We start from the raw sequence: 24,104 nt of genomic DNA, 5'->3' as shown, positions 1-24,104 counted from the left end.
AAAATGTGGTCAATGAAAGAGGAAAGAATAGGGGAGAGGGACAAGAGAAATGTTCTCTCATCATCATATCAAGGTGCAAGAGAGTGCTGTATGAATTTCCTCTTTGTCATTGAAGAAGAGGGAGGAGGAGTAGAAGGTGCAGGGTCTCCTCTTCTTACCTCATGTGTTCCTCGCAACATGTACAGTGCTTCATTGCTTCCTTTTTTATGTTGTGATGATTTTGATTTCGCCAATTTTGACCCTTCAAACCTTCAGGACAGTTGTATAAGGGACTGGGTGCCAAACCAAGCTAGTTGGTGCTGGGCCAAGAGGAGGTAATAAGGAAATTACCATAATTTCCAGTGTGAGTTAGGAACATGTCATATGAGTGAAGCAAAGTCTTTAGATTCACTCCATTGGGCTTCTGCTCACATGGTATTGGGAAACAGACTAGTCCTTTAGGGTGCCAGTACTGGGGAAATATGTTTCTTAGTCTTTTGACTTTGTTACTTTTTTAAGTAAAGTTGTATCATTGTGCAATGCATCTTCCAAAGTAGTGCAATGGGTATTGTTTTGTATGACCACCCATCTCTGAGTGAGTGAAACACATGCTAGTGAGTGCTTTCCTCTGCCCTCCCCCTTATCTTTCCCCTGTCTCTCCCCATGCCTGGCCTCCAGCCCTGTCCTACTTTCTTTCTTTATTTCCCAACCACTTGCTCCCTTCAGGCAGCTACCTTCCACATAGTTGTTTAAATATTTCCTGCCCGCTCCCTCCAGCATGTTCTATTTACTTAATGTCCCTGTCTGCTCGTTTTTGCCAGCCTATATTCTTTGTTTATTTTGAAAGAATCCCTTGCTTCCTTATCCCGCCTCACTACCCTGCCTCTGCCCGCCCTGACCTGTGCCAATTGTCCCTCGCAGAACCACGTGGCAGGCACAATCAACCAGAATGAAGATTAGGCTCTGTGCTGGGACCCAAGAAGGTCCTTCCAGCTCTGAGGGGGTGAAACCCCTGCCGGTGAGTGCTTCCCCCTGCCATCTCCCTTATCTTTCCCCTGTCCCTCCCTATGCCTGGCCTCCATCCCCTTCCTAGTTTCTTTATTTCCCGCCTGCTCACACCCTTACACATGTTTATTTAATTAGTTTCCTTGCCTGCTCCATTCGACATGTTTCTTTATTTATTTCCCACCCACCCGCTCCCTTACACCTATTTAGAATGCCAAAGCAGTTTTCAGGACAACAGTCTGTCTATTGCGCTTAGAAGATGCATTAGGCCAGCATGTGTATTTCAACGAGAGATAACATGGCTTTCCACAGATGACCTTATCACTCTACGGCAAAGACACATTTTCATATGAGCCTCAAGTTACTTATGTACGCAGCACTGCAGTGAACTTTTTCCAAAGGCACGGCTAGCAACCCCACACATTTATGATGTAGCGACAACCTATGAAGAAAAACAGGTCTAGCTGGACACAATGCTCCCCCAGTTTAAAGAATGCACACACCTATGCCATCAGAATGAAGGGAGTACCTATTAAACAATTCGGTCTAGCTGATCACTTAATGGCCTATGGGTAGCTTTATGGAGCCCGGCCACCCCCTAACTCCTTATTTTGGCCAAATGCACACATGCATTCTAGCCTTCAAACAATTTCCCACACCTTGGATTCCGGTCCCCTGGGGGCGTTCCCACCACAAGCGCGTTGAAGCCATATTAATGGGATAAAGGCAGTACACATATGACTACTACTTCTACTACTTATTTGTAGGTAGCTATATCCATCCTTTCCTAATTTCAGAGAGTGTGTCCCTTCCAGTCACCCAAGGTCTCTCAACTAGAATAAAAAAAGTAGGTCTGCCTCTTCAAGGGTTCCAAGTTGTAGGGTTTATAAATGATGAGACATGAGGGTAGTTATAGGTTTCCAGGTATCCAGTCTGTAATTCCTGCCGGATATCGGGAAACTGACCTACCGTTACTATGCCTGATATCCTGGAATTTCTGGGATATCCCAGGTGCCGGCAATAGCGGGATTCCTCATTACACAGAGTCACATAGAACTCCACGGGGGAATTACTGGTATTACCAGCAACAGTAATTCTGCCTGCTTTTTGCCGTGGGGCCTGATTCACCTCCAGCTCTTGGTTGGCAGTAAGTCAGTCAACCCTCACTGGCAAACTGGTAGTTTGGTGGTGCAGGAAAAGAGGCGGTCATGGAATTACCTCCATGTAATGTAATGAGCCCCCAATTGTAAGGTTCAAAGTTATCCTCAGCACTTGTGCACAGTAAAAGTAAGATTCATGATGGTACACAGTGTTGTCCACAGAACTCACACAGATGCGTTCAATCCCACCCATTGTCTCTCTGTTGCAATACATGCCATGAGAGACCAAAGTCTAAAATCTCCTGTGACAAACATTTCCCAGAGCAAGAATGCTTTCCTGGGCAATTACTGTGCCATGTTGTGTACATTGACAATAGGCTTCTGAAAAGCAACCGACAATCTATTTGCATCTCCCAGGTGAAGAGAAGGACAGCCCTCTCACAGTGAGCCACAGTTTGAAATCTAAAACGATGGCTGGCCTTAAAATAACCCAAGGCCCAAACCCACACAGATCAACACATACAATGTGCATGAGCCTAACCAAAAGTAAATCAGCCCCCACCACCCACGTGCAGAGCTCCCTAGATTATACCCCAGGGGAGCATGAATCAGAAGTATAAAGGGAGCCCTAAGGATTCTGCAAGGTTGTAGGGTGTCCGAATAGGAGATTTTGATGAGTTTTTGCAGCAGGCTGACAAGCTAGATAAATTAAAAATGGAGGATATTAGGGGGGGAATTAGAGGCTGGGAGGAAGAGGTTGTTTTAGAAGAAGACGTATACCATCTGTGTAGAGAGTTCTTAAAGGGAAAGTTAGCAGTGATGTCCAAATTCAACCCCTTGGAGTCAGACGAAGAAGCAGTAAAGCAGCTAGAATGGGAGATACATACACTGAACCTGAGGAGGATTATGGAAACCTGGTGAGCCCCCTTATCAGGAGTGAATAGGCAAGTTCAAACAGGACAGATTAGTAGGTAGCAAGGGACAATTGGGTTCAAAAACAAACAGCGTTAAGGGAGCCTATGTAAAAGCCTCCCAGGTGAGGGTATCAACTGGAATCAAGCCCCCATGAGCAGGTATGCTAAAGGAGGCCAATTGTCAGATGACACTGCATCTTTCATGGACAAGCTGCATTCGTATCACTATTGTAATGGTGGAAGGCAGCCTGGCCCAATGTTATATGGCATTGGATTGGGAGACTTTTACAACATGGCAGTGATGTACGGATGCACATATGTCATCATGCCTAGATGGCACCGGAACACAACCACCTGTGGGAAATACTGAAACTTGAAAATGAAGAAACCCACAGGTAAGCCTTGCACCTCACCTCATGTCTACCTGTTGCATTAGGTTTCCGTGCTGCCCATTTATTCCTCTTGCTCCTTTCTTTGTATTGCCCTGATTCTCTTTCCCTTGCCTAGTTATCCGGAAGTACCTCTGTTCTACTGTGATGTTTGCCCTCATTCTCAGCTCACCACCTCAGTACTCTCTTGCATTCCTGGAACTCCTGCTGCTGTTTCTTTGTTGGATCAAGTACGTTGTTGGTCGCTGTGTGGATTTAGTCGTCAAGGTTTTTCCTCCCTTCTGTTGAGGTTTTTTTTTCCTCAGTAGACCCGCACTCTTGGGGTAGCACCTCTCCCTCTGTTACTATTCGGAAGGGTGAGGAGTTTTCTCTGGGAGACCAGCTCTTCCTCGCCAAGAGAAGTCTCCAGGAGCCCATCAGGTAAGGACCACCCCTGAGACTAACCAACTCTGCCCTCTGGCCCAAAGGTCCTGAGGTAAATCATTGTTGCTAAAGTGATTTGGCAGGTGGATGGACAGCTTAGAAGAATCTCTATTACTGTAACATTTTGTAAAGCACCCGCATAAGGAGGACGGTGGACCAGCGAGGCCTACTGAAGTGGGTACTGCAACCTCTGACAACCCAAAGGCAAAGATCTGGGCTATTTAGTAAATATTTGACAATGCTCAGATGGGAGCCAAACAGTGACTTTTGAAACAGACTTCTTGCCTTACCTTTATTTTTAATTTACTTGATTATTCCCCTGGGAGAGAACTGGGCTATCCATGAACATCCCAAATACCAGGTGAAGAAACAAGCACCCCAACAAACTTATAGCTGTTCTCTAGCTATTTATTTGCTAAAGGCTTACCTGGTCTTTTTCAAAGCTGATGGGAAACCTTCCTTGGTGGTGTTTTCTTCCTGAATATTTTGTTCAGAAAATCCTGTCTCATCTGTACATTACAAGGTAAGGGCTAGTGATATTCTGATGCTCTCTCCTTATGAGTCCAGTTTGGGCTATGGTATCATTCGACATTGGTTTGTTTGAACTTTCTCCTGCTCCTACCATATACTGGAGTTTTCTGGTGATAAGCAATGTGAGGGGGGCAGGCTTGCTCCGCCCTGCTGTGGTTGCGTGTTCTCTTACCCACTTCAAGGGTCTTCGGATGATCAGCCTTGCATGATCTGCAGGCTTGTTTAGCCCTGTTGAGGTTGCAATTGTGGTTGTCCCTTTCAGGGATCTTTAGCTTGTGAACCCTGTGTGATTTATGGGCTCCTTCAGCACTGTTTTGCTTGTCTGCTCTTTGACCCCTTTCCAGGGTCTCTCACACTGAGACATGCTTGGGCTTCTGCATGGCCTCCCCACCCTACACCAATCAATCATATAAGGTTGCATATGGGCTCCCATCTATGTTGGAGCTGCAGTCTCCCGCAGGCTGCCGGGAGTTGCTCATCACAGCACCAACAGTGTGGATTTCCTCATGGGTTTCTTCTTTAGGGGAGGGACTTCTTCCTCTGCTCTCCAGAGCAGGTGGCCATTTCCAGCTCTGTGGCCAAGTATCACCTTTTATCTGGGGTGGCAGGTTTATTTGGGTTCCTCCTGAGAGTGGAGGGAAAGAATCCATTAGTGTGCGACACAGTGTGTAGAGTGGAGCAGTATTGCAGGAGTCTCTGTGCAGAGCACATTACGAGGACCCTCACTACTATTCCATTGATGAAGGACGAGCTGATCTTACAAATACACAGCCTCAGCATGGAGTGCATGTGGTGTGCAATGCTTTGTGTTGATGGAGCAGTATTGATGGAGTCTCCGAGCAGAGCACACTATGACAAGTCTCACTACTATTTCCATTGGTGAAGGAGGAGCCGATCTTACAAATTCACAGTGGTTTGAAACACTGTGTGTTGAGTGTGTTTGGTGTTCTTGGTTTCTTTTGGGTGGAGGCCAGAGCCCGGAGTGGAGGATTACTACTTAAACATTTAAGGGGCCTGAAGGTTGGTCTTGTTTTCCTGTGAGTGTGAAGGATTACATTTGCTATTATTTCAATGATATATTGTCTTAGAAGCCTGGCTAAACATACAGATTCCACAATTGCGGAACAAATCTTCAAGATGACAACAAACCTGCCCTTGCCAATATCTCCCCAAAAAGGACAGAGGGGTGTTGTTAAATCAAACTATAACTAACATCCTCTACTCATAAAACACTATTACTACTGATACATCTGATAAAAACTCCTAAAAATAATGGCTCTTAAATACTTTTTCAATGAGGGAGGCACCAAGCCCCTGCTTCACTTAAAGCTCCGTATTAAGAAAACTTTTTCTTTTCTAAATAAATCATTAAAATATTTCCTCTACTATCAATGTCAGTCCAAAATCACTTTGCTACTATATACAACATATTATTTTATTCTAAAAAATAGAAATTACTAATCTTACTAATCTTAAAAAAACTGTCTTTATTCACAATCTACACTAATTATATGCATGCCCACATATATATAATCTCCAGGCCTATTCATTCTTATTCATTCTAATGATATGAGCACACATTTATTTATTTATTTGTTATGCCTCAGATCACACGAGATTTTAACGAGATTTTTTCTTCCAATCTAAATTGGCAATCACCTGTGTGTTTGCATACCTTTTGAAAAACTCAACCACAATAAAACATTAGTTGCAAAACCTCCCAGACCACCTTTCTATAAATCCAAACTCTTCATATCATTTCTCCCAGCATCTCCATAAATATTCATCTGTCATTTATCCCAAACTTAATAACATTTCTAACACAAACATTCCCAAACAAACACTTTTGTACTCTAAATACATACTACTGCAATCAATGTGGGAAACTGAGCAACTGATAAATTATCTCACTAAGCTACCTTGGGACCTGCTCTCTCTCTGAGCCCCCATCCCTTCACCTTCCACTGAAGGCTGTAGTTCTGGCACTACTTAGCCACGTTTGAAGTCTGCATGGCCATAAATTGAGGTGCACTTTAACTGAACTGTTGTCATCAACAAAAACCACTGTATATCCCTTAAAGCTCTTTTATATTTTAGCTTAAATACATTATAAGATATGTACATTCTTTAGGCCTAAATAAAATGTGGCTGCTTTTTTTCTTTTTTTTGTAAACGCAGCCCACATCCAAATGCAGGATGTCGGTTTCTATCGTGCACACACAAAACTAGCATAGCAGAGAACATTTTATTTTTGGCTGTCTGCTTAACACAGCTATTATTTAATTTCAGCACGAAAAAAATACTTTATGTTTTAGACCTGTTTCATCTGTAAGCTATTACCTAGGTTATTAATTTAAAACTGTCTTCACTGATCAAAAATGTGGCCCTGTTTCTATGGCAACTTTATGTCAAAAAACTGCATTTGCTTGGTTAAAAAGTAAACATAAGAATCCATTAGCACATGAAAGAAAGAAAAAAATGTCTTCTTTAAACTCAACAAATGATGCATCACACCCTATACCACATATAACATGGAAAATATATTAGTTCGGGAGGATATCTGCATATGGGCCTTGAGAACGGCCGGTGGTCGAAACACGTGTCGGCTGTCCTTTTCTTGATGAATTAAAAACATTCAAATTTGAAAAGCACTCTGCAAATTGACCTTTTGGATTTACTTTGAGTGACTTTAAGAATAGTGATGTTGGATTTATAATAAGTTGAAACTTAGACTAAGTGTATGGTGTGAGCGTGAGATATCCTCCCGAACTACGATATTTTCTGTTTACTTGTTACAAGTTCTGTGGGAAGCTTGAGGGAAGGATATCACTTGCTGCCGACCTTTCTTTTAAGGTTTTAAGAGTGGTAAACAGCACACGCAATCAAATAGCGATCCCACAAATACTGAAAGCACATATAACATGGGTTAGTTTTCATGGACACACAATAAAACATATATTATAACAAATGTTCAAAAACAGTTTTCATTAAAAAGCCAATTGACCTAAATTAAATCCAGCTTCATTCACCACATGCACGAAACACCAAATAAAATATCTTTAGTGTCACTGCCTAAACACGAACAAAAATGTGCACTTTACCGACGTCTTGTTCTGTTATCTCTTTTAACAAAATGCATTCCATCTCAACATTCATTACTCTATTTTGGAGTTTGATAACTGACTCTTCATCTTGGCTCTTGCCTCAGGTATCTCTAGAAATTACCCAAATTAGAGTGTAGTGTGTGCCCTTGAGTTCCCTTGAAACTTAAAACTGAGGTATCCATTCCTTAAACACATTTTTATTACACGTTCCTATTTATATATCTACATAATATAAAAGCTGTTGTTTCATATAAATTATATACAATACAATCCCCCTTATCTCTGGTCCCTGCACAAAGTATAAGTCACCATAATAATTATGAGGCTGGCTTCTACTCTGCCGGGCACATGAAGGTGCTCTGAAGCATGGGGTGAACTGCAGTTTATCCTTAACCCTCATCTGTCTCCTGCGAATTCCCTGTGTCCGTCAGTGCAGATGAACAGGGTTCTTGCTGTCTTTGAAGTCTTAAGATGATCCCTATCTTGGGTCACCAAATTTAAAGAGATTAATTCTCAGGCTCTCTGTAGTCAGTCATCCCTGAAACTAAATATATTTTGTGAAAGCAAGAGACACCTGGGCAGCCTGCTGTGAGTACATTAGTTTAATCACTGCTTCTGAAAGCTGAAAAAAGTAAATGTCGCAACTTTGTACTGTATACATTGTGGTTTTATACAATGGCAAAATATTATGCAATCATGTGTATGCTAATATGAACCTTATATTTCAATAGGCTTTGATTGGCCAAACATCACTTGATTTCTGTTGAACATAAACACTTCCTGAACACATGACTTTTATACTAATCATCATGACTTGCTTTTTCCACATTTTCTGAATCATCTAACATATGTGGGACCTTTACAACGGGACAAAACACATTTGAGAAATGACACATTTGCTTTCCAGACTTCTAACACATTCTGTCCAAGGCTATCTTGCTCTTCTTATCTTCTTCAACCTACCGCAAAATGTTGTTCATAGAAGATCTTTCAACATGACCCCTGAGAAACTATATTACTAACATTTAAACTGCTGAATCACCTCATACTGACTTCTGCCCAATGTACTCCCTTTTCTGTATTTTCAGCACTTTTAAACTATCTTCGAGTTCTGAGGCCTGTAGCAATCTGTAATTCAATGGCAGTCTTTAACCAACCTATATTCTACCTCCGAAATCTATATTCTGTGTCAATGTTGTGTTCAATATAAGCATTCCTTTATGGTTTATGTTGTCCTAACTAAGTGTGTCCAGTATCACCTATTCCCTAAAGCACCTGCCTATAGTACAGGCAGTCTAGCTGCCTCAATACAATGCTCCTGATATTTATAATGTTGAACAGGAGGGAGGGGTATAGCTCCTAAATACAATTTTTTCCTGTCTGTCACATGGGAGAGAGAGAGAGATAGAGAGAGAGAGGTGCTGCTCCTCTACAGCTTCAAGCAGGATCCGCAACTACATACAATTGCTTTAGGGCTGATACAAAAGAAACTGGACACCGCTGCAAATAAAGCTAATTTGAAGGCTCACTTTATGCCCAAAAGTCAGTCTCAACAGGGATTTATTGTAAGCTATCCAAATGCTGCAAAACACAGATGTTTTGTTGCATGAGGAACCAGAAATGTTGACATTTTTTGGCTCCATTTCTATTGAATGAAGGCTCACCCATAATAGCCTCTTTAATAGAGGTTAGTAACCCCTTGATGATGCTTCATATTAAAGCTGCGGAAAAGCATAAACATATTTTGGTCCAGAAGGGAAAAAAGTCAAAGAATCGTGAGATGCCAAATAATAAAAGATTGTTGAGGAAATGTATTCAAAATGCATCTGTAAAAGATGCGTTTGTCAGTGTTAAATCTTTTCCACAAAAGTGCATAGTGGTGGGTGAAAAGCCTCCACCGAAAGTTATGATGGATAGCTTTTCAGAAGCAGGGACCCATTCAGAGGAAGACCTCGGAAGTGGAGAAGATAATACAGCCTATGGTTGTTAGGCAAAGCCCCAAGTGATTACTTCCTTCTATAGAGCAGGACAACGGGGCTGGACAACGGGGCAATACTCGTGTCGGTTTAAACAGATACTATCGTTTTGGCCACATATTCTTCTACAGATAAGAGGTCATAGGGGACCAGTGACCTACAGAAGGCAGTTCTTTTAAGTTAGCAGGGATGCATGGTGGCTAAATTTCCTTGATTTCTAGGCGTTGTAATTCTGCGCAAACTGAGGAAGTCTTCTCCAGGTGCCGTCTCAGACAGGCCCCCCATTGCTACTAAGTCAACTGATTCACAGCATCAAATAGAAAACAGCTTGCCTTTTCTGGCTATGGAGAATCGAGCTTAGCTGTAGGGCGCCCCCTGGGCCCAATTAGCTGGTACTCTGAAAAATACACCTGATCAACACTGTACTAATGTTTCACATCTGAATACTAATTACCACTATTTAGGGGCTGCGGATTCATTGCATTTTAAACGATGTACCCAACCTATGTCTTTTGCATTAGCAGGTGAGAAAATGGACGTCAGAACTGAATACAGAGTATTAAGTATTCTAAAGTGTGTGAGTGGTAGTGATGAGCTTTGGGGAGATTGGTAAACTTTAAATGGGCCACCTCAGGTAGTTAATTAAGTTATTACATCAGAATTTCACTGTAGGGCCGATGTACAATGGAATAGTATGATTTTGTTAGTAAGTGTCTTCAAGGATGATCCTTGTTTAATTTTAAATAGATTGGCTATCCTGACTGTGTTCTCTGAGATACCAAATCTGTATGGCTTAAGTATCATGGATATAGAGTAGAGTTCTGTCCCCACTTTCTCACTAATATTGCGACTATTCACGTGATGCCTAATCTGTTGATAGAGGCCATTTTACAGAAAACATTTCAATTTAAAAACCTTGGATTTGAAGTGAGAGAACAATCTTCACTTAAATCCCCCAAAGGGAAGGATTTGGCATACCAGAACTATACATGATCGTATAGTTTCCCTAGAAAATAAGGGGGGGCAGAAACAAGTTAATCCTACTGTAAGCAGAATGGCTAGTGAATCCGAGGAATGAGATTGGACTTGGCTTTCTCAAGCAAGAAATGATTCCCTATCACTGTAAAGAACCCTTTAAGGTTATTGTGTTGGAACTCTAGGGGACACATTGCACTTTTTAAAAATCCTGACCTCTTCACTATATTGAGGAATCATCAAATTGTTTGTTTACAGGAGTATTGGCTCACTAATTCTCTGAGTGTTGATGGCTATTGTTTATTCTTTTAAACTGCTAGTAAGGGGGCCGTTGGGACACCCATGGTAGGCTTATTATTTTATTAAAAATAGGATGCGGGATGACCAAAGCTAAGGAAGTGGCCTCATATGACAGGAGAATTAGTAAGTAAATTTGGGTTGAGTGATTATGGGAGAATGGTATGGATATTGCTGATCAACATCTATTGGCAAGGGAAAGTAAGGCCTTTGGACACATGTTTTGTTATGTTGAGACAGTTTGTTTATTTGTGGAGAGCCAGTAGGACCTCTGGGCATGTTATTATCCTAGGGGACGTGAATTGTACTTGTAGGATGAATTATTATGACATTATCAATTATCTTTATGTGTCTTCCGAGCATCACTCCATGAAGAAGAACTGTAATGGAAACAAATGGTCAATTTTCACGCCTTTGTTGGGGCTACGTAAAGTGGATGTCTCATTTAAAGGAGACAAACTGAAAGAAAGCACATGGTTCAGGGGTGAGTCAAAATCTACCCAGGACTATATTTTTATGGTATGGACAATTAATTGTTTAATAACTGTTTAGAACTTGGTATGTTAGATACTTCTTGGAGTGATCAGTGTTTTTTGTGTTGTGCATTTACTTGTCATGTTGTTTCTCCAAGTGTGTTTATGGCCCTGAAATGGTCGTTAATATGGGAGGGTAACAGAGTTCTAAGGAACAAGAGATCCATGAAAAAATTCTATGACAAAATTGAGTACACTATGGACACTACTGACCTGCAGTATAAAATGGGTTTGGTCTCTTCTGATTGTTTGGAGGAAATCATATTTCCAACCTGCGTTCTAATTGCATACTAAGCAGGAAAAAGTTAACTCCCAATTATATGATGAACTGATTGCCCAGAAAACATGTGACATGAGAGCTATAGTTGAGTCTTTAAAGAAATCTTGTATATCGCTGCTAGAGAAACATAACATGAATATTAAAATCATTTTAAAACATAAACAATTGGACCAAATGCCAAAGAGTGAGATAACAATGTCAGAGCTCCATACAGATGTTGGACTATCTTAAAACCAATAAAGTGTGTAGTTTTTGCTCTCTTGTTAATTCTAGGAATTTTAAAAATGTAGTACATCTAAATGTGTTTCCCCCATCTGGTTGGCCTTTCCATTACAAATCTTTATACTCAAACGATAACGCTGAATAACTTATACTAGACCTTGTGAGGGGAAAGGAGACTATACAGGGTGGTATAGATTATTCACCAAAGAGAATCTTGGAAATAATTAAAGTATCAAGTGTTTTGAGATCCCCTGATCCAAATACATTTTCTAATGCATTATTTAAAGAAAGTTCATTTTGCTATGCAACCATTCTATAATTCTTTTTTATGGATACACAAGCAAAGGAAAGTTATGCAGCATCATGGAGGATCTCTAATATAATTCCTGTGTACAAACATGGCCTTCGCTCAGACCCCAAGAATTAATGCCCCATTTAGATTTTAGACACAGATAGAAAGATCTATTCCACAGTGCTCTTAAACATATAGAGCAGTGGGCACTTAATATTGGGTGTCTGAGTGTAACGCTCACCTGGTTCCCCCGGAGGCGCAGGTCTTGATCTGGCGAGGATACTGTCTTCAGTGTTAGGCGCAGGGTTCGTTTTGCTCCCGGACTGGGCCCCCTTCCCACCGACAGTTTAAGCTGAAGAGTGAGGTGTCTGCAAGGGTAAACCAAGGTATTAGTGTTTGGAAGGTTCGGAAAGTTCCTAGCCCCTCTCGCCCTTTCTTTCCCCGTGGAACTGGGTTGATATTGCGCTTACCTTATATAGGTAAATGCCGGGCTCTCCATCCTGCGTCTTATGCAGGGGCGCTGGATCCAGTTGCTTCACTGGATGCGAGCTCTGCCTCTTGATAGCAGAGGATTTGCTGAGAGCGAAGACGCCGTTAATGCACGAGCGTGCCTTGTAAGTATTAAAGTTCCTTTTGCCTTGTTCTCTTCTCTTTCAAAAGTCTTAAGTCTGTAAAGTCTATGTCTTTCCCTTTTCAGATGCTGTGACTATGAAGATTATCCTTCTATGGCACGTAAGTAGAAAGACTGCACTAGCGCTGGAGAATGCTCCGTAATGTCTCTTTTGTCTTTGCAGGTGCTGAGGTGCAGCGCGAACAGATTGAAAGCGAGCATAAAACAGGTAAGCAGTCTTGTAACTAAGCGTTACTAACCGATGTATCTTGCCTTGCAGGTGCCGGAATGCAGCGCGAGCTGAGTTGGAACGGGCGTAACACAGGTAAGCAGAACTTGTAGTTGAATATTACTGACCGATGTTCTCTCTCTTTGCAGATGTCGGATTCCGGAAGAGAAAGGCAGAAAAAGGCGCCTTGGATGCTGCCGTTGGATTAGGTAAGTAGATTCACTGCCTTTACTTTAGCCTAACCTGTGCCCTTGTTTTGCAGGAGCTGCAGAAGACTGAAGAAGACTGAAGATTGGATTCCAGCAGGTTATTTCGTGTTCACAGGATCTGGAGCTTTCCTGGAGCTGACACGGTTAGCGTCCTGCTGCAGATGCAGAATAACGCGAAGCACGTGAAACCAATCGGGTGTGGTTTAAATAGCCTTCTGTAGTGCTTAGGCGTCTCCTTCCACGGCCCCACCCAGGTAAGAAAAGAGTTCCAGATTTCTAAAAGAGTTCCTGTGTTCTGCTTCCAGGGAGTGGCTCCTGCTCCACCCAGACAGAAAAAGTAGTTCCAGGCAGAGAAGGATCAGGAGACCAGTTAGCTGGTAAGTAAGCAGCATGGTCTGCTACAGGTAGGTCCACCAAGCACTCTTATCCAATATGAGCCCGGCGCTTCCTGTGCCGGGACCAGTCACCATCATGAGCCTGGCGCCACTGGCGCCAGGACAAGGTCCAGAGGGTCCCTATAGGGACTGGCTGGTTCCTGGGATCCGGGTCATGGGCCTGCTTCCAAGGTCGTGGGGCAAGTCCTGACCCCTTGGAAGCAGGGATCATGACAGCACCCCCCCTCAAGGCCCCTCCCAAGGTTGACTTCTCCGGAGGTCTTGGTTTGTTAGGAAATGTCCGATGAAATTTCTTGATTAGTCGGGGAGCGTGTACATGTTCTGCAGGTTCCCAAGATCTTTCTTGGGGGCCGTAGCCTTTCCAGTCAATCAGGTAGTGTAGTTTTGATTTGGAGATCTTGGAATCCAGGATATTTTTGATTTCAAACTCAAGTTCTCCGTCAACTAGGATAGGTTCAGGAGATTTAGTCAATCGGGTTTCTGGTTGAACAGGTTTTAGTAGTGAAACATGGAAGACTGGGTGCATTTTCATGCGAGGGGGTAAATCCAACTTGACCGCTACTGGATTTATTATGGCAGTAACAGAGTAGGGTCCCAGGTATCTTGGGTTAAAGGTGCGTGGTCCCTTTAGGGGCAAATATTTGGTGGATAACCAGACTTGATCTCCTATTTGGTATTGAGGGGCTTCCTTTCGATGTTGATCTGCTCCTTTCTTGTATTGTTCCTTGGCCCTTTGAAGGTGGGTAGTAGCTTCCTTGAAGGCTTGGGTGATGGTTGAATGTAGGTGGTCAACTGCTGGTGTTCCAAGATCCTGAGGTGGATCCAGGTTAGAGGTTCGAGGATGATTACCATACAAAAGAAAAAACGGGGTCTTTCCGGTTCCAGAGTGGACTGAGTTATTGTAAGCGTACTCGGCTATCCAAAGGATGTCCTTCCAAGTTCCTCCTGTCTGTTGCAGCATGCAGCGTAGGTACTGTTCCAAAGTCTGATTGGTCCTTTCGGTCTGACCATCGGTTTGTGGGTGGTGACTGGTGAAAAGCCTCACATCAATTTGAGCTAACCGACAGCAACTCCGCCAGAAGTGGGAGATGAATTGACTTCCTCTGTCTGAGATTAAAACTGAAGGAAAGCCGTGCAACCGAACGATGTTTTCAAGAAATTCTCGAGCCAGGATTGCTGCTGACGGTAACCCCTTTAGTGGGATGAAATGTGCCATTTTTGAAAATAAGTCTACGATTACCAGGATTGTATTGTATCCGGAACAGGGAGGTAAGTCGGTGATAAAGTCCATGGAAAGGGTATGCCAGGGATGAGGTGGAATTTCAAGTGGTTGTAAGAGGCCTGCTGGTTTTTCCTTAGGACTCTTGTTCTGGGCGCACACTCCACAGGACATGACAAAGTTTCTGATGTCTTTTCTCCAAGATGGCCACCAAAAGTGACGCTTGACCTTTTCCGAGGTCTTGGCCATACCCGGGTGTCCTTCCATTAAGGAGTCGTGATAACAAGAGATGACTTGAGTTTGTAAGCTGGTACAGGGTAGATAAAGTCGTTCCTTGAAGTATAATAAGTCGTTCTTTACTGTGAAGTCTTCCCCCTGAAGTTGCCATTTTTGTATGTCCGTTGGAGTTACAAGTTGTTTAAGCTGGGTTTCAATTTCTTCAATGGATTGCATGCTGATCAAACCCAGGATTCTTTGTTCAGGAATAATAGGTACGAGCTCGGGGTTAACCATGTGTTCCTCTACTCCGATTCGAGAGAGGGCATCCGCTTTACCATTCTTATTGCCTGGTCAGTAGGTGATTATAAAATCAAATTCGGCAAAAAATAATGCCCAGCGAAGTTGTCTGGAGGATTGAGCTTTGGCTGATTTAAGATACTGTAGATTACGATGGTCAGTAATGACTGTGACTGTGTGTCGGGCTCCTAAGAGATAATGCCGCCAGGCCTTAAAGGCGGACTTAATAGCCAACAGTTCCTTATCGGTAATGGTGTAATTGATTTCTGGGGCTGATAATTTGCGAGACCAAAACGCCACGGGGTGCAACTGGTTGGTTTCTGGATCTCTTTGTGAAAGCACTGCTCCCATAGCAAGGCTGGAGGCATCGGTCTCGACGATGTAAGGTAGTTCCGGGCGGGGATGTTTTAAAATCGGGGCGGAGGTAAATTTAGTCTTTAGCTCCTGAAAGGCTTGTTCTGCCTCGGTAGACCATTCAAAACGTTTGTTTTTTCTGAGGAGAGCTGTAATGGGTTGGACTACCCGAGAAAAGTCTGGAATAATCCTGCGATAGAAGTTGGCGAAGCCCACCATACTTTGAACCCCTTTTACAGATGATGGTGAGGGCCACTTGATTATTGCATCTACTTTCCTCGAGTCCATGTGAACTCCGTTAGGTGACAAAATAAATCCCAGAAATTCGACCTCAGTAACATGAAAGACGCACTTCTCTAATTTTGCAAAAAGTTTGTGTTTGCGGAGCCTCTCCAGTACTGCGGTTACATGTTTTCGGTGTTCTGCCTCAGAGGATGAATAAACCAGAATGTCGTCAATGTATACAACTACACACACATCAATGAGTTCACGGAGCACGTCATTCATAAAGAACTGGAATGCGGCCGGTGCATTACACAACCCGAAGGGCATCACTTGATACTCGAACAGTCCATACTTGGTACGAAAGGCCGTCTTCCATTCATCGCCCTCCTTTATTCGCACCAAATGGTAGGCTCCTCTGAGGTCTAACTTAGTATATATGCAGGCGTTTTTGACTTGGTCAAGTAGTTCTGGGATCAATGGCAATGGATACCTGTTCTTAATTGTAATCTGGTTCAGGGCACGGTAGTCTATACACGTTCTTAAGTCTCCCTCCTTTTTTGGCACGAAGAACAGAGCTGAGGAGGCCGGGGACTTCGAAGGACGGATGAATCCGTTAGCCAGGTACTGGTCCAAATATTGCCTTAGGTGGAGATTTTCAGGTTCAGTAAGGGCATAAATCCGACTGCACGGAGGAGTGGATCCGGGAATCAGGTCTATCTGACAGTCGTATGATCTGTGGGGAGGCAAAGAATTAGCTTGGTCTTTCCGAAAGACATCTTGGAATTCCTGGTATTCAGGAGGCAGTTGCAGACTCTCAGAAACAGTTGCAGCTAGTTTGGTGGAGAGCTGAGGGTTGCAGGTAGAAGCGCATTCTGGAAACCGGATTGTCTTTGCTCGCCAATCAATTTGAGGATTGTGTTTCTCCAACCAAGGAACTCCCAAGATGACTTGAAACTGAGGGGCCTTGATCACATCAAACACAATCTTCTCTTGATGCCCATCTTGGCTTACTAACGTTACTTCCATGGTGGTGTGAGTTACGGGTCCGGAAGCTATTTCCGTCCCATCCACGGTGGTAATGACGTCTTTCACCGTCTTTGGACAAAGAGATAGATTCATCCTGGCGGCCAGCTCACAGTGCAAGTAATTCCCGATTGCGCCACTATCAATGTATGCTTTAATGGCATGCATACGATTAGGTTGTTCAGGACTCACGAGGACCATGGGCATGATGAAATGCGAGGTCAAAGAACTGGTTTTAACGCTCGGCAAGCGGACCTCTACACTTGCCGGGCGAGGTCGTTTCCCGGCTCAGAATTCTCGGTACCTTTATCAGACGCCCCTACTATCTTCTTCTTGGGCTTCACTGGACAATCTCGAAGAAAGTGCCCTGAGTTTCCGCAATAGAGGCATAATTGCAGTTGTCTCCTCCTTTCCCTCTCCTTTTGGGTTAAAGGTCCTTTTACACCCCCTATTTGCATGGGTTCCACGGAATCAGTTCCTTTCGTAGAACTTTGCGGCCTTGAAAAAAGTCGGGTTTCAAATCTGGATCGATCGGCTTTCCGATTCTGTACTCGATGATCCAATTGCACTACCAGATCGATATATTCGGAACAGTCTTGTGGAGGATTTACCACTTGAGCCATAACGTCTTTTAATTCCCCACGCAGACCTCTGTAAAACAGTGTGATCCTCTTATCCTCCGGCCATCCGGTTTCCACCACTAGTCTGTTAAATGATGCAATATAAGTCAGAAGATCTTGATTGCCCTGTCGTAGTGAAAGAAGTTCATTGTCCAAGGCCTGTCCCTGATAGTGCCTTGCGAACAGTTTCTCCATACTGGCTTGGAAGTCCTGGAAGTTATGGAGAATGGGGTCATCTTGAGACACTAAAGGAACAGACCAATCTGCGGTACTGCCACTGAGATAAGAGAGCACGAAGGCCACTTTAGCCTGGTCCGTTGGAAAAGCGGCGGGTCTGCACAAAAAGTGCAAGCGACATTGATTGAAGAACACAGCAAACCTTTTTGAATCACCTGAAAAGCGTTCGGGCGGAGCCAAAGGTATATTTCCTGGTAGATTGATTTGTACCGGATTCGAGGAAGCTGGAGGAGCGTGGCCCCCACTTGGGGTTGGTAGAGGAGTTTGTCCAGCTTGGGCTTGCAGCAATTGTCTAGCCAAATCGTCTGTTCGCTCTTTGGAGACCACTAACTCCCTCCTTAGGGCATTTGTTTCCTGACGTGCAGCGTGTACTTCCGCCCTCAACCCCCCGAGTAATTGGGCCAACTGGTCTGTGTCTGAGGTTTCCATTGCGCCTGGGCGGGAATTTTGTGGTAAGGCTTCGCGTTCTGTAACGCTCACCTGGTTCCCCCGGAGGCGCAGGTCTTGATCTGGCGAGGATACTGTCTTCAGTGTTAGGCGCAGGGTTCGTTTTGCTCCCGGACTGGGCCCCCTTCCCACCGACAGTTTAAGCTGAAGAGTGAGGTGTCTGCAAGGGTAAACCAAGGTATTAGTGTTTGGAAGGTTCGGAAAGTTCCTAGCCCCTCTCGCCCTTTCTTTCCCCGTGGAACTGGGTTGATATTGCGCTTACCTTATATAGGTAAATGCCGGGCTCTCCATCCTGCGTCTTATGCAGGGGCGCTGGATCCAGTTGCTTCACTGGATGCGAGCTCTGCCTCTTGATAGCAGAGGATTTGCTGAGAGCGAAGACGCCGTTAATGCACGAGCGTGCCTTGTAAGTATTAAAGTTCCTTTTGCCTTGTTCTCTTCTCTTTCAAAAGTCTTAAGTCTGTAAAGTCTATGTCTTTCCCTTTTCAGATGCTGTGACGATGAAGATTATCCTTCTATGGCACGTAAGTAGAAAGACTGCACTAGCGCTGGAGAATGCTCCGTAATGTCTCTTTTGTCTTTGCAGGTGCTGAGGTGCAGCGCGAACAGATTGAAAGCGAGCATAACACAGGTAAGCAGTCTTGTAACTAAGCGTTACTAACCGATGTATCTTGCCTTGCAGGTGCCGGAATGCAGCGCGAGCTGAGTTGGAACGGGCGTAACACAGGTAAGCAGAACTTGTAGTTGAATATTACTGACCGATGTTCTCTCTCTTTGCAGATGTCGGATGCCGGAAGAGAAAGGCAGAAAAAGGCGCCTTGGATGCTGCCGTTGGATTAGGTAAGTAGATTCACTGCCTTTACTTTAGCCTAACCTGTGCCCTTGTTTTGCAGGAGCTGCAGAAGACTGAAGAAGACGGAAGATTGGATTCCAGCAGGTTATTTCGTGTTCACAGGATCTGGAGCTGGAGGTTTCCTGGAGCTGACACGGTGAGCGTCCTGCTGCAGATGCAGAATAACGCGAAGCACGTGAAACCAATCGGGTGTGGTTTAAATAGCCTTCTGTAGTGCTTAGGCGTCTCCTTCCACGGCCCCACCCAGGTAAGAAAAGAGTTCCAGATTTCTAAAAGAGTTCCTGTGTTCTGCTTCCAGGGAGTGGCTCCTGCTCCACCCAGACAGAAAAAGTAGTTCCAGGCAGAGAAGGATCAGGAGACCAGTTAGCTGGTAAGTAAGCAGCATGGTCTGCTACAGGTAGGTCCACCAAGCACTCTTATCCAATATGAGCCCGGCGCTTGCTGTGCCGGGACCAGTCACCATCATGAGCCTGGCGCCACTGGCGCCAGGACAAGGTCCAGAGGGTCCCTATAGGGACTGGCTGGTTCCTGGGATCCGAGTCATGGGCCTGCTTCCAAGGTCGTGGGGCAAGTCCTGACCCCTTGGAAGCAGGGATCATGACACTGAGTCAGTGGCAATCAGGTATTAGGAACTCCCATGTGACTGTATAGAACGGGTTTATCCTCAAAACCTGTCAAGATCTGGTAAAGGAAGGTCGCTATAAGTCTATTAGTGTAGCTACTATAGACCTCAGCACTGCCTTTGACCTAGTTTGTTGAAACTTGCTCTGGGCATAATTGGATGGATGGGGGATTCTGCATGGCTGACTAAAGCTTATTATTAGGCTCCATGAATCGACCATGATTCAGATCAGACTGAATAAAACAGGGGTCTTGACTAAAGAAATTCCATTAATGAATAGATCAAGACAGGGGTGCATACTTGCCCCCTCTCTATTTAACCTATATTCTCTGGTGTTGGGGCCTGTCAAGTGTGGACCTAGTGTGCAATACAAATAGGGTGAATAAATTATTGAAAGTTTCTGATTTGTGTGTAGTGACAGAAGAATCCCATCAGCGGAAGAGCCTTAACCATTTGTCGCATGAAAACAAGCACAGGAGGGAGTTGTCACAACATTGGAGACTCCTCACACGCCAAAAATTGAGTCTCGATTTTGCTTGGTTCCATTGGAACTTGTTGAAGACTAGAGAAATTCTTGGGAGAGAAAAGTCTGTGGTTTCAAATGGGACCTACTGTCATTAATGTCACGGCACAAAAACTAATGAAACTTTGGAGCACCTTATTATGAACATTCCACAACTCAATCTTAAGCAAGAACTCTTTTGATAAGACAATGTTTTGGAATAGTTGTTTGAGGGGCACCCCAATATCCTTAGCAATTGCAGTTGTGGGATTTGTTAAATCTCTGGGTCTACAGGATGAAATCGATGGAGATGTAATGGTAACTAGTTATAACCCTTTTAAATGCATCTTTATGTCAATTATAACGAATTACATTTTTTTGTACTGGAATTTTAGAAATGTGTTATTTTATTTGTGTATGTTGAAACTGTTAAGGATAACCATGTTTTTTTATCCAATAAACAAATTAAAAAAAAATCCATTGGTCTTCAAAAAAAGGCCCTTTAACGTGTACCCCTGTTCAACTACTATGTAATCCATGTATACTTGGGAATCTGTCATAAGGGCAGGTGAAGGGGAATACTTACTTGGGAATTTCTTGTCCCAAAAGGGAGTTCAACCCAGTACGATCTCACTTCCATGTCCCCTAGGGAGGATTTTGCATAGCAGTCTCACCTCCCCTGGGAAGAAGGGAGGGATTCCCTGGATTTGTCACAAGGGATTTCATGTGATTGTGACTAGTGGAAAGGTACATGCATGTGATTAGTTAGTTGAATGTTGGCTTTGCAGCAGAAAATGGAGATGTGCTATGCAGGTTGTAGTTGGACACATTAAATGAATATACTTATTTTTGTAAAATGCAGAAAATCTTTTTGTATAAAGATTAATTGGTTAATTATTGGTTTCGTGAAAATTAGAACAGATTATAAAAGATTCATGGTTAAAATGCACATTAAATGTACAAATGAAAATGACTTTGTGATCTTCGGAAATGACATTCATTTCGCTTATCTGAAGAGAGTAAATGCAGTGGGATGTACAACGCAGGACCATTTATTTTTGTGTGGCAGTAGAAAGTTTGATATGCTGTTGTTACTATTCAATTGTTGTATTCAAAGAGATTTTTCAGGGCTGGGATGTTTTTTTTGTTATGTTAAGATCGTTCTTTTTATCATTTGTAAATATGGAAAAACATTTGAGCAATGATGAACATTATTAGAAATACCATGTGAGGTAGCATATTCAACACTTGCACTAACAATTGGGGTCTATTACTGCAAGTACATGTAAATAATGATTATAGACATTTCAAATGCAGGTGCAGATATTATCCATGTTCTAAATGACTGTTATTTACAGTTTCAAGGGTGTCTTGAATGGGAATCTACATTTTATCATTTCAAAAAGATTTTTTGTGCATACAGTAAAAATGTGTATCTAATGTTTTATTTTAACATACTTGATACGTTCTCAAAATGGTTAATTAAAACATGCTTGCATGATGTTTTCTTAGATGTTGATGGCAATATATCCAGAAACAGTAAAGCTGCCAAATTTTGGAAAGGTAGCTTGTGACAGTGTAGTCTCTGATTACCAGCGGAAAAACACTCTCAGAGATGAAAGACAGATCTGAAATGTTGAGCTGAGTTGAGAAGGTTACATGGAGGGATTGTGGATATGATGGGTGGATGACTCTGCATCTGCTAGACTCCAGACAACCAGTTGGAGATATATGGGTAAAAAGAGAAGAAGGGACCTTATGTGTCCCTCACTCAATGGCTACACATGTGGTTGTTTTTAAACAGATCACACATGCCATCTAGGCATTTTCCTGATGACATGCTAATTGTAGTATTGTCAAGGTGTCAATTGAAAGTTGGGTTTGTTAGATATATTTTCTGAAGGAGTTACACCCAATTCTGTGGTAGCTCATTGTGGTGGTAAGTAGTGATAATCCCTTTTTATAATGCTGGCACCCTCCTCAGAATATATTTCAACTAGTGTCCTCTTTATCCCGGTCTTTTACAATACCTGATACTGGATGTATTACACTTAGTTTGGGTGGTATATTTACTCTCCAGCAACTAATCTATGATGCAGTAATATGCCCTGATGGCTGATCTGCACAGCTGTAAACATGCTAAATGAAATACTGCACACTTGCTAACTTTCTAACTTCACAATAGATCATTCCCATTGAAGCATTTATATTGTGCATTTGTGTCTGTGTGCAGATTAAACAGAATGACCAAATGCCACAAAATGCATCAGAACACAAAGTAATTTTTATAATGGGTCTTCATCATGACAGATAAACTTACCAATTACACACGACAATAGCTATGCATGAAACACATGAAAAAAAAAACAGTTGCAAAAGTTTGTGCATAATTCAAAAATAGAATGAACTATGACCAGCCCTGGCAACCCAACCTTGAAGTAAAGGACTTGGCAGGAGTTACACTTTATGAATAGCCAACTATAAAAACATTTTTTTTTTAAACGTGTACATTCAGAACAGCATGGACTTCTAACATTGAAATATTACACATGAAATGACCCACTCCTGACTGACTATTGGACAGGCAAAACCAGCACACCCTGACTTTGAACCATAATTACCTAATCATTGATGTTATTCCTTGCACTGCTGACTGTGGAAACCCCTCTCACTTGGTTTGCCACCGATAAGGAATGTCACGACCACAGCAACTGCCACCACTACCTCAGCCCAGCTCTCTGACACAACCTCGATGTCAGTGGATGCCTGTCTCCCCAAGTGGCTCCTGCATGTCTCCCTGCATGTCTGAACTCACACCCTCTCCCAGTTTCTTTTAAAAACTCCCACTGTCACTAAAGCAGAATTTGCCTTGCTTAGCTCATGTCATGTCATCCATTCAGCCCAGTATTTTTCCTTTTGAAAAACATCAGTTTTGCTAATTACAAATGTAACATTGCTTCCTGCACACACAATGGCCTTCTGTAACAATGCCCTTCTTTGCATAGTTCAGCCTAGCAAACAAAATCATGGTGCACATTTAATATCCTCATTGAGTGAACGCACATGTATTTCAAATTTGGATACAGAACATTTTGTTCCAATTTAAACTAATTTGCACGCCATGTTAAGGAGATGGGATTCAATTTGTTTAATGGGATTCATCAAGTTAGTATGTTCATGTATATTAGTTATTAAATTTGGTGCAAGTTCCTGTTGATTTCTTCAAGTGTCTAGAGTTATTGAACCAGCAAGAAGGTTACAAAGAAGGTTAAATTGTAATTTTGGAAAGAGTTTTGATCATCTTGTCATGCCGACTTTTCCATGACAATGATAATGCAGCGAAGGTTGTAAAGAATTAGTGTTTGCCGAGTGTTGGATGCTTTGAAGGGTGGATGGCACCGTTTATAGAATGTTGGGAGTGTTGCAGGGTGGTCAGTACAAATGTTGTGTAGACTAGCCAAGTCTTATCTTCACTTTTTTGTGGCACCGTTGAGGCATTGGCTGTAGTGTTGTAAAATTCTAGAGCAGTTTGTTTGGGTCTACTTATTGTATGTTCCAGTGTAAAGTGGGCATGGGATTGTGTCATTCACAAGGCCATATGCCCAGGTTTAGCTGACCTGACACTGATGATATACTGTTTTAGTGCTGTAAAGGTGTCTGTGGAATACTGAGTGCTTAGTAGGCTGTATGATAGTTCTCTCGTTTTGGGTGTCCAGTATGTATGGTGGCACATCAGGGTAACTTGTAAATTGGGCTTGACATTTTTACACTGTGTCATGAGTGTTGTAGTACTGTAGTCATTGATAGTGGGTTTGTGTATAGTTCTGTAGGTTATGTGGCAAGGCCAGTAAGCTTGCATTGTCAAAAGGGGTGGACACCACTCTAAGGAGGAGGTAGAAAGAGTGGAGGATTTAATGAGTAGGCCACAGCCACAGCCTGTCCTAATGTTAAACATGTTAAACATAAACCCAAAGCCCTATGTTCTCCTCTTGAATCACTCTTTTTTCTACATTCAGCCACAGT

Source organism: Ambystoma mexicanum, chromosome 4p (assembly GCF_040938575.1).
Source record: "Ambystoma mexicanum isolate Mex_15411 chromosome 4p, UKY_AmexF1_1, whole genome shotgun sequence".
Taxonomy (NCBI): domain Eukaryota; kingdom Metazoa; phylum Chordata; class Amphibia; order Caudata; family Ambystomatidae; genus Ambystoma; species Ambystoma mexicanum.
This window is presented reverse-complemented; position numbering follows the sequence as displayed.